We start from the raw sequence: 12,037 nt of genomic DNA, 5'->3' as shown, positions 1-12,037 counted from the left end.
AAGAGAGTGTCATACTTACAAAACTGAAGTCCTTTAAAAATTGATACTTGTGTTATAGAACTCGTATTAAAATTAACTCATTTGGAAAAAAGAAAGAAAGACAAATCTAATATGACTCATTATGTGACTACATAACCTTGAATTTCTTTGTCATTATTTCAGGATCCAGTGGGGACATTGTGCTGACCCAGACTCCTCTCTCCCTGCCTGTCACCCCTGGACAGTCAGCCTCCATCTCCTGCAGGTCCAGTCAGAGCCTCCTACACAGTGATGGAAACACTTATTTGTATTGGTTTGTACACAAGCCAGGCCAGTCTCCACGGAGACTAATATATCAGGTTTCCAACCTGGACACAGGGGTTCCAGACAGGTTCAGTGGCAGTGGGTCAGGGACAGACTTCACACTGAAAATCAGCAGGGTGGAGCCTGAGGATGCTGGAGTCTATTACTGTGCACAAGGTACACAATCTCCTCCCACAGTGGTGCAGCCCAGAACAAAAACCTCCTGCCTGGGTGGCCCAGCTGCCACATGTACTACTGGTCTGGCAGCAGCTCAGCAGATGCTCTGAGTGTGTGAGAGGAAGATGCTGGGGACTCAGGGAACAGGGTGCACCTGAAGGCTGTGGACCACGACTGCCTCAGCCACAGCTCAGGCCAAACCCATTCATGGCCCTATCAGCTGCAGCAGCCTGGCCTGGAACATGGAGGACAGGAGCAGAGGGGTCCAGGTGCCTCTGATGAACAGACAGGATGAGCATGGACACTGCCCATTGAGCAGGACATGTGTCCTGGGTGAGAGTCTGACACAGGGGGACGATGGTGTAGGGAATTCTTATGGTTCCTCCATGCTTGGGATTCAGATCTAATTACAGACACCAACAATGTTTGCTATAATTAATAACAGGAAAATTATGAAAACGGCTCCTAAGTCGTCTCTCAAACTTGCATCTCTTACTATTGCAGCATTCAGCTCAGAGACAGTGAAGATGCAGGTTCCACCCCCTACCTGTCATCTCTCCACTGCCTGCCAACACCTTGAGAAGGATCAGAGTTGGAAAAGTGACTCAGTCTCCTAGAAGGTGGTAGTGACCCTGGTGGTGAAGACCACGTGCAGATAATAGGGCCCATGGTCCATGCAGTGAAAGCCCAGCTCCTGTTCTTATTCAGGTTTCATTTTGTATGAGAAGATTAACTTATGTGGAACAAAATGTATTCACAATTCTTTAAGTTTATAAAGGAATTTCTTGAGTAAGTAATTCTGAAAATATTTGGAATCCCAGGTGAAGGAAGACATTGTGGCAGAGGGAAACTGATTAAAAGCAGGCAGCTGGCAGCAGTAAGAAGAAAAAAATAAAACGGGATGGCAAAGCTGTATTGCCTACTAGCTGTGTGAAGCAATGCAGGTTCCCTGAGGGAACACAGAGAGTCAGGTACCTTATCTCATATTAGCATCATAGGGAGGTGGCCCCTGGATTGAAGATTTAACAGTTTTTGAAATGTCCATGAAGGGTAAGTGCGCTCATGCATATGAATTACTTCTGGAAAAATAAAGAGTTGTTCTTTTGTTTTCTCTCTCAGAGTTTGCCCTGATAAAGTGTAGTTTGTGAAGAATCCAGTTTTCTGTAAAGGTAAAAATAGTCTTCAATACATCACCTACTTTCCAGGCCACCTTTCCAGCAGCAGCAGCTCAAGGCCATGGGCTCCACATGATGCACACACAAGGGCACAGAGCCTCCCCAGCCTGGGCTCCTGCCTGCCTGTGTGCAGCAGCCCCTGCCTGGCCCTCGAGGACACAGCCTGAGCAAGATTCTCTGGTGGATCTCTGATGTGTAGGCAGAGGTGACCTCCTCACTCCCTGAGTGCTATGAAGGCACAAAAGAAAACCTACGTGGCTGCAGGGAGAGACCACAGTGTCCTCTTCACTTCCTATAATGCTGTTGTCTTACCAGGTAAACATGTACAACTTCATTCATGCTTGAAACAGATTAGCCTTTCAAAGCCTGAGGCCATGGTGAGGATTTTGCAGGTTCATGTTGCCCTCTTATGGCCAAAAGTGGGACATCTTAGCAGAGAATTAAGTGAAAGGAAACTCAAGGTGAGGCCCCTCTGTGACCACAGGATGCTGTGCCCTCTGCTCTCCACACTGATGTTCTACAGCTCCAAGTAAACAGCTCACCCACCTGTCCATCTCAATGACACAGACACTCAAACCTACAGAGATCAGAAACCAGCTGTAACGCATGGGTTCCAGGGAATAGGGCAGAGCAGAAATGTCTAACAAGGTCACTCGCTGAGTTCAGGAGAGCTGAGGTCAAAACCAGGAGTCACCTGCTAATATCCTGCCCCATCCTCCTTCTCCAGTCAAGTAGCCAGAAAGACAGAAGGATAAAACCATCCACTCTAAACTTTTTAAAAATATTCTCAGTTTATTTAAGAAGATGCTTTAAGATGAGGATTCTTTTCTCCCATAAGATCAGTGTAAAGTGAGTACATTCCTCCCTTTCACCACTCTTGTCTCTTGGACAACTTTGAAACTAAGCTTGTAAACTTGTCTTTTTCTCATAACAAATAACGAAATTTGTGCCCTTTATTCTGAATGTGTGTGTAAACTTAAGCATAACGCTTCCTCCATGAGACATTCAAGTGAAAGCTCACTGCAGAAAGATGCTGCATTAGGTTGCATTAGGCTCTTAGAGCCTAGTCTCTCCAACTTATGTGCTACAGCTTTACCCACCCCAACTTTCCAAGAGCAATGAAGAATCCTCCCACTCGTGACAGCATGAGCAGCAAGACCAGAGTCTGCAGCAGCATCCAGACTCCAGCAGGAGCAATGCCTGGTGTGCCCTGCACTCTCCAGCTCAGGACCATGGTCCAGACACCTTTCCATGCAGGTCACAGAGCTCCAAAACAGCTGCAGGATCTGAAGGGAACTGTCAAAGGCCAGTGCTCACTGCTGCCACCTCCTGGGAAGGTCTCCACACTGCATGTTCTCCAAAATGTCCCTCCTCCTTCCAGGAAGGTTGCCTTCCTTCTGTTGAGGCCTTCCTGTGATGCTGAGCCAAGCTGCAGAGCTGCTTCAGCACCTCAGGGTGTTGAGCTAGGCAGAGCCCCACCCCTCACCAGTGCTTCGTCTTCATCTTCATGTAGGAAACGGGCTCACACAGAACATGTGGCAGGGCTTGGTCCATCCTATGGGATTCCTAGTGCTCTGCCCTCATGGGAGACACACTCCAGACAGCTCAGGGAAGACAGTGCCACACACTGGATGCTCTGTGCACTGCAGCAGCTTGCTGTCTGCTGCTGAGATGGTCTTTAACAACCAACTGACCAACCTTCCCTCACTTTCCATATCTGGTTGGTGACAGAGCAAAATAATGCACAGGTGGAAGTATCTTTCAAAACCAAAATGCCACAGTCCAAACCTTTCCTTATTGATATGTCTTTCTGCATAATATAGATCCTGTGTTTCTCATAATTCTCACTTTTAAAATATTGAAATGTTTTTGCATTCATTTTAATTTTTTAATGTTGCATTAACATATAATTCATGCAAATACACATTGGGGACCTCCTAACATTGGCCTCCAAGGCAAATGACCCCCTGGCCACAGCCTGTTCTGCAGCATGAGCTAGGATGCCAAGAGCACAGGTGATTCTAAACACCAGACCCCTGTCTTCCTGAAGAGGAAACTGGGCTGGGAACACCTCACCCCCTATGGAAAATGCAGGCCTGCAGCTCCCCCTGGGAGGGACTGTGCAGTGTGCTCAGGTTCTGCCTTCTTCTGCCACAGAGATCCTCCTGACCTGTCCACACCACACAATCCAAACTAAACTCATGGCCAGGAAGAAGAATGAAATGGTGGCATTTGCTGGTGAGTGGACGGAACTGGAGAGCATCACACTAACTGAAATAAGCCAGACTCAGAAAGTCAAGGATCCAAAGTTGTCTCCCCTATGCAAATGCCAGAGCAAAGGAAGGGCAAAAAGCAGGGAATCCGATGTCATAAGGACAGAGGGAAGAACAGTGGAGAAGGAGACAGAGATGGAGGGATGTTAGAGAACAAGCAAGGGAGGAAAGGTGGGATGGATGTGACCACATCACACCTTGTGCATGGACACAGAATTAGTACTGACAGTCATAATCTTCCATGGCCTCAGCCTGGAGGTGCTGATGGTGAGAGTGAAATGTGTCCCTGACCCACTGCCACTGACCCTCAGTGGAACCCAGGCTGCCTGTGGAATGCCCAGGAGATGATCAGCTTAGGAGCCTGTCCTGGCTTCTGCTGTACCAGGCCAAGTCGTCCTTATGATCAGAATCCCGTAAGAGACTCTGGCTGGACTTGCAGCTGATGGTGACCCTCTCTCCTGCAGACACAGACAGGGAGCCTGGAGTCTGAGTCATCATGATGTCCCCACAGAAACCTCAAATTAGGATGGAACATAATCAAACAAGCACACATTATAATACACCATATCATAGGCTATTTAGAATGTGCTTTCTAATGATAATTCATGATTCAATTAAACTCATAAATAGACATTGTTTCACAATAAGTCATAATCTATAAATAACATTGTAAATAATTGAAATAATTTTTATACCATGACATAATTTCTGATCACATGGTGACAATTTTAAATTCCTCACCAGAGGCCCAGAGCCCCAGGAACATGCACACCTGGGTCTGGGACCATCCTCCTGTCCCTGCCTTCCTGATGAGCTCAGGCCACATGCAATGTCTGCATTTATACAATGTGGGCAGCTGGGTGGGGCCTGCAGCAACCTGTGCAAAGCAGTCAGCACACAGGGGAGGGAATGGCCTGGACTGTGCTGGGAAAGGATCTGATGTCAATCAAGAGCCGAATGACCAGAAAGTGTCGAGAGGGGAGCAGAAAACATGGAACTCAACATGCAGGATGAAAGACAAATGTGAAGGAAGAGAGAAGCTTAAATCAAACATGTGTTTCTGCATTGAGTCCACAGAACTGAGAGGCACCTACCTCACATCAAGCATCTGTTAAAATGATAAAACATGCCAGAAAAATAGCAAATCAACACACAAAACAGCAAGATGAAGGGAGGGAGGGAGGAAGATGGAGGAAAAGGTAAAGAAGGAAGGGGGACAAACAGAAGTGACAGCCTTGGGACCAGTTTCCATCACCTGTGACCAGGACAGGCGTGGGCTGCAGGCACCTTGGCCCTAAGGCTCTGAGCAGCACTGCCCACACCAGAGCTCCAGGACCTGGCTCTGCAGCCACAGCCAGAAGGCAGCCCACCACCCACTCCTGGGGAGTCCTGCAGGACCCCCTTCAGGGCAGGCATTGGGTTCTCAGCTAGACTCAGTGAGAACCAGGACACTGCACACCACCCTCCCAGGACTGCCAGGAGGGCAGCAGCCTCTGAGTACCTGGGAGATGGAGAGCGAGCAGCAGGACTTCACTAGACACTGGGGGCTGCCCCCACCCTGCCAAGGGTGCTCTTCCAAAGAGCATATGGACAGGGGAAGGGCCCAATCTGCCTCAGTCCAGCCTCACTGCTGAGCAGCCATGGGGACCCTCTGAGGAGGCAGGGCCACCCCAGCCTCTCCAGTCCTCACACGTGGTTCTGGAAGGCCCCAGAGACCACAGAGTCGGAGCTTCCTGCCTCCAAACTCCAGGATAGCTTGAGTGGGAATGAAAACAACAGAAACAAGACAGTGGAGAGTCCTGACAGGTGTCAGATTTGGATCTGTGAAAGCATATGGAAAAAGAAATTATAAAATGACATGATGGACCAGGACATGAAACTAAAAATTAAAACACATTAATAAACTAAATATTATTGCCACCTGGGGTATTCCACATCCAAAGCAAATTATTTAATTTGTTGAGAAAAATTTCCCAATAAAGAAGAAGAAATTGTAGAGTTGTTGAAATTTGTCCATATATATATGTTGATTGCTTGTAGAAGTTTCTTCTCATTGTCCAAATGCAAATCAGAACTACCCTAAGATTTCATCTCACCCCAATTAGGATGTCTATTATCCAGGATACAAGCAACAATAGGTGTTGGCGAGGATCTGGGGAAAAATATACACTCGCACATTGCTGGTGGGACTGCAAGTTGGTGCAGCCACTCTGGAAAGCAGTATGGGGACTCCTTAGATAACTTGGAATAGAACCACCATTTAACCCTGCTATTACACTCCTTGGCCTATACCCAAAGGATGTAAAATGAGTATACTACAATAATGCAGCTACATCAATGTTTATAGCAGCTCAATTCACGATAGCTGTGTTGTGGAACCAACCTAGAAATTGGTCAATAAATGAATGGATAAAGATACTGTGGTGTATATACACAATTGTATATTATTCAGCCATAAAGAAGGAGAAAATTATGGCAGTTGCAGGTAAATGGATGGAGTTGGAGAATATCATTTGCAGGTAAATGAAGGTGGTGAAATAAGCAATCCCCCCACAAAAATAGGCCAAATGATTTCTCTGATGATTGTACATAATGGTGGGTAGGAGTGACATAAGAATTGAAGAAGGATGGATTGTATAGAGGAAAATATGGGGTTTGGAGGGTGTGGGGGAAGGAAAAATAATAGAATGAGAAGGACATCATTACCCTATGTACATGTATGATTACACAAATGGTATGACTCTACTTCATGTACAACCAGAGAAACAAGGTGAAACCCATTTGTGTACAATGAATTAAAATTTAAAAAGCAGAAATAATATTGAGAACCAAATAAATTTTAATTTTCTCATTTAGTCAATGTGATCTCCCATTTTTTTACCCATTAGGATAGTATGGTGACATCACTTCTCAGTTATAAAGATGAAAATGAATACTATACTTTGACTCACACCTCTAGGACTGCTGGGTACTCCAACATGAGACCACACAGTCCCAGGCTAGAGGAAGTTCCTAGTTTTCCAGAGAAATGAGGTGAAAGATCAGCTATTCCACTTTACCCACTTCCAGCCAAGCTGTTCTGCCCTCTGGACCTTGTCAGTCTCTAAACTTTTGTTTTCTTCCTCCGAAAATCAGTTCCAACCCAGTTTCTTTCATTTCATTTACTTCTGCTCACTAAGAAGAGGCAGATGGAGAACCATGTCTCCAGAATCCAGAAAGCCACCCTGCAAACACAGCTGCTCCTCACAGGGCTTGGAGGGAGCTGCACACTCAAGACAGGACAGCCACCGAGGTGTATTCAGACCAAGGTAGACCATGGCAGGGGCCTGAGCTGGTCAGGGCCCACAATCTATGTTCCACACTGTGCAGATGGTGTGTCAGATGACCTGGGCTTGGGAAAAGCAGCACATATTGTTGACAGAACAGCACAGGCTCATGCTCTACCAGATAGGGAGGAGGAAGTGTGAAACCAAAGTCCGTGTACACTTGATCTAGAACCCTGTCCCAGGTGAACCACTTGCAGCAATTCCAGGACAATATCAGGGCAGCTGGAATCACACTGACAGAAGAGGATCCTGGAATCATCCTCTTTTAGCTAGGAAATCTCCTGTTAAACCAGGACTGTCACTCCTGCTGCCCAGAACTCAGACAAAAGCAGCAAAGGGAGAAATATATTCTCTCTCATCAAAGAGAAAGAAATAACAGAATCGTCCCTTGTCCACTCTGTCCAGTAGCCTCAAGGGCTTCTTCTATTGGGAAATATATAGATGACTTACGGGTCACACACATGGAGATGACCAGGACCGGATGTCCACCAGTTTGTAGACCCAGCCCCTGTAATTTCACACTCGCTGCCTCAGCTGGACATGTCCCTTCTTCTCTGGCATTGGGTAGGACTGCTGGATCTGCAGCTGAAATGCAGATGTCTTTGCCACCTGCTTCTTTGGACACTTGTGGTCTTCATTCATTCATGAGGTCAGGAAAGGGGATGTCTAACACCGTCCCTGACATTCTTGTATTTCTCCAGGTGACAGCAGACACCAGAAGTTCTGCATCTTCCTCAACCTCATACTGTGGCTAAGAGAAAACTCAGAAGATCCATAGTTGTGATTTGGGAGAGTTCTTCTTGACTCCTTAGCTGGGAGGGAGCCAGCAGGGTGTCCACTCTCCTCCCTGAGGCTGATCTGCAGCCAAACTCCATGTATTTGAGTCTGTGCTGTCTCAGGGTGGAAGGCCCTGGACAACATGACCCCCCACATACACAGGCTTTCATGAAGTCCACACTACAGGCAGCTGGGGTTGTTCTACTGTATTTGTTTCAAATATACAACACACTTGATGTCCCTAGCCTTACAAGGCAGCCCCCATCCTCCCTCACTCTTTCCACCCAGCACCCACCAGGACATTTGCATGCTGCTCCCTGGCAGACCTGCCTGCAAGGCTGACATAAAAGCTCAGCTCTAAACTGCCCTTGACTCACCAGGACTCCTCAGCTCACGTCTCAAAAATGAGGCTCTCTGCTCAGCTCCTGCTGCTGCTGATGCTCTGGATCCCTGGTGAGGACAAGGGGAAGAGGAAGAAGGGGGAGGCAGGTGAGCCCTGTGACCCCGATCTTTCCATGTGTGCTCTGTCCACATGAGAGATGAGCAGGTCTGCCCTCCAGGATGGGGCAGGTGATTTTGATTAATATGAGATAGAAGAGAGAAGGCTGCGGTCTCAGCGAGTGATCCATTTCTCTGTAGGAGGTGACTTGACAAGCTTCATTCGGATAGGATGAATCGTGCAGGAATTCCTTCCACCTTTATGGCCGTCAGGTGGTCAAGATGATGGAGGATCCTCTGCAGCTGAGTGTCTGTCCTTCCTTTTGGAATCCTTTGATGTCTCCTGGCTGGAACGAGTGTTGGAAACCAGTGGATCCACTGAATTTGTTCTCAAGAAGGAATTTACAAGCCTTATTTGTATCTGCTGGAGAGACTTAAGTAGTTTACAAGAGACTGCTGGCTGACTTCAGCCACATGAACATCAGACACCCAGGGGACAAAAAGGGTGGCTTCCCACACAGGATTTCAATGGAGAAAGGCCTACCATGTAATGGGTGTATTGGGCCCACAAAAGAGCAACTGGCAAAAGCATTAGTCACCTAGCACTGGTCTCTTTCAGACAGAAAATCAGTAAATTTCTTCTTTCCCCAATGGGCTGTTGCATGTAAACCCAAATTTAAAGTTTTTTCCCAAAATCTTGGGGTATCCTTAGTCTGGAGTCAGGCAGGATCCACCAGCCTTCTGATTTTTCTCCCACTTTTCTTTAGCCTTCTCCTCTTGTTGTCAATAGTGTGGGAGGGAAGAAAGGCTGGTGCTGGGATGTGGAGCAAAGGCAGCATGGTGGCTGGTTCTGATTTGGAGTCCAGGGCCACTTGTTGATTATCCCATCAGCAAAATTACTGCCTCTGATGACTGGAAAGTCTCCTATTTGGTGACCACAGTGGAGTTTGAAAGCCACCTGCTTAGGTCACCAAATCACCTCAAGGAGGGCTGATCGTTCCTCTTTGTTGTTATGGACTTTCCCTCAGCAGTGAGTGGTCCCCTCCCCATCAATGGCTCCATGCACATGTAGGGTGGCAAAAGCACACCTGCTGTTGGCAGTGCTTGAGCCCAAATGACTGGTTTCCCTTGGGACCACAGCTCCCATCTTCTGAGCCCTGTTTGTGACTTGGCTGCTGCCATCTGTGAACAGGACGGCTTCAGCCTCAGTCAGAAGAACGTGGGTCAGTCAGGCCTCCCTGAGCTCACCTGGTCAGGCATATCCTCACAGTCCTGGAGGGGCCAGTGTGGATGCTCTTGGGCTTCAGACAGGCTGCATTGAGTGCCCTGTGGGGACAAAGGTGAGTCTAGGTGGTCAAGCAGCACCCAGACATTAAAAAATGTGACTATCCTCCCATCTATCTAGTGCTGCATTTAGGAGGCTCTCTACACAGTGTGGGGTTGTCACTGAGAGGGAGTGTCCCAAGGTTAACTCATCCCCTCTCAGACCATAAGGGCAGTGGCTGCTATGATACCTAAGTGGGAAGGCCATCCAGAGGCCACTGGGTTTAATCTTTTGGAAGAGATATGCATAGGCCTTTTAGGCCCTGGATCTTGGGTCAGAACCCGCTTGACAACTTAGCTTGATTTTTCCTTTCTTTTTTTTTTTTCCATAAACAAACTGAAAGGCTTAATGACATCACTTTGAAGTTGAATTTTGTCTCTTTTTAGACATCATTTTATAAAAGGTACACATATTGTTTCCTGAGCCTATATGAATGTTAGTTAGCATGACACTCTATTTAAAATATGAATTAAAGAAACACTGACACAGCCTTTAAGGTTTATGTGTGGAAAACAGGCAAAAGTTTCATGGTTTATATTATTACTCTTCAGTTGAGCAGGATCTCATTATGATTTACAAATACATTTACATTTTTATCCCAATGTAAAAGGTAACATAAGGTTTAGCTTTGGTTACAGAACATTAAATGATATAAATGAAAGTTTTAAAAATTGTTCTCCTTATAAGTCTAAAATCAATATTATAGACCACTTTAGTTTGGAGAACACCAGCTTGATAAAATGTTCTCTTAGCCTTTTATGTTGAAGGTTTGTATGCATGGGAGATATGAACCTATTTAATATACAAAGAAGAATAATAGCACCCCAGTTACATTGATGTCTTTATAGTAGCCAGGCTGAGTTTCTAAAGGAAACTTTAGATTTTGCAATACAATACAATACTCTAAAATAACAATTGTTGTTTAACCAGAGTTGTACAGACCCTAATTTTTAAGACTGCTATTTCGAGAAGGTAAAACAACACGCACAATATTAAGAGTAAATTAGTTTTAAGAAATCTTTATCATTTTAACATATAGATTTAACTGTCATTTATATCAGTACATTAATATTTGACATTAGGGAAAAACCTTGAGTAGCTTTAACTGATTGTGATCCTTATATATAACTAACTTAGTTATGTGCAAACGTTTTTATCACTTAATTAGCCCCTCTTGTTGTTTACCATTACTTTACCATGTAAAAGACTTACTTACCTAGGATTGTTTTCCTTTTTTTTTTTTTTTTTTTTTTTTACTAAACATATTTTACATATAGAACACTTTAATTTTTTTACAACTATGGCAACCTTCATTACTTTAGGGTCAGAATTTTGGCTGACTTGAGTTATATCCTTAATACAATTTCACAACCATTTTGTAGGGTTCAAAACTACATCCAGCCATTGGACCCCATTTGGGAAATGATCATGATGCCCGGGCCAACCAGCTGCCGTATTTCACACCTTCTGGCAATTCAGAGGTCCCCAGTCCCCCATTTGGCCACCCCACATTGAAGTGGGTCATTCTAATTCACATAGGGTTTGGAGGCCTCCCGGTGTTAAAGGCACCCCATAATCAACATGGAACTCTGATGAGAATTTGTTAACATACATTCCAGAGGGTCAGATGCCCGGCAAGACTGGTTAGATCCCATGGTAGGACTAAGGGTTAGAGCAAAGGTAGAAAAGGTGTAAACTCACAAACAAAAATGTAAACAGACAGTGAGACAGTGAGTCACTGATGGACCCCATCTTTCAGGGAGAGGAGAAGGTTTTCTCTCTAGCAACAATGAGGGAGCACAGACTCAGACACAAGACAAACACGTGATCAACTAAAGACAATTTTCCAAGAGAAACAGACACTCTCTCCTCCCATTCCAGTCTCTAGACCATTGTCACAGCCTGTTTATCAAAGGGCCGGTGCCAAGACGGCCCCTTGTCAGAAAACCAACTAACTGAAACACCTACAAGGCTTTACCATCAACCAAGTTGACACACCTCTGACTCTCCATTCACTGGAGGTGAGTGAAACATCACAGAGGATTTAGCACCAACCTAGTTGACACACCTCTGGGCTTTACATTCACACCAAATGGAGAGAACAAATAAGGAACCTCCCAGCACATAGTCTCATCTGTTCCTCTTCATGCTGGGCTCGAATCAGTCACCATGTCTCATCCAAACCACAGCAAAACCACAGTGGAGGGCACTCCTCTCAGTATGTGGGGTCATGGTCCTGGGCAGCTAGTTGCACCAGCATGGACT

General features: G+C 45.8%; 1 long non-coding RNA gene, 1 pseudogene and 1 gene segment (V, D, J or C); 2 read left to right on the top strand and 1 right to left on the bottom strand.

Moving 5' to 3' along the window:
- Positions 1 to 12,037, top strand: part of LOC306643750 (immunoglobulin kappa variable 2-29-like) — a 458,283-nt gene that overhangs the window by 331,556 nt on the left and 114,690 nt on the right.
- The window catches only part of LOC306643742 (Krueppel-like factor 4), a 56,762-nt pseudogene that overhangs the window by 18,017 nt on the left and 26,708 nt on the right, over positions 1 to 12,037 (top strand). The gene's annotated exons all lie outside the window — the stretch shown is intronic.
- The window catches only part of LOC306643766, a 122,926-nt gene continuing 111,182 nt past the window's right edge, over positions 294 to 12,037 (bottom strand). For both annotated transcript variants that reach the window (XR_013759048.1, XR_013759049.1), the window contains exon 2: positions 294 to 468. This is a non-coding gene — a long non-coding RNA (uncharacterized lncRNA). The remainder of the gene's footprint in view (positions 469 to 12,037) is intronic.

This window comes from Sciurus vulgaris (genome assembly GCF_902686455.1).
Source record: "Sciurus vulgaris genome assembly, chromosome: 14".
NCBI lineage: Eukaryota > Metazoa > Chordata > Mammalia > Rodentia > Sciuridae > Sciurus > Sciurus vulgaris.
This window is presented reverse-complemented; position numbering and strand designations above follow the sequence as displayed.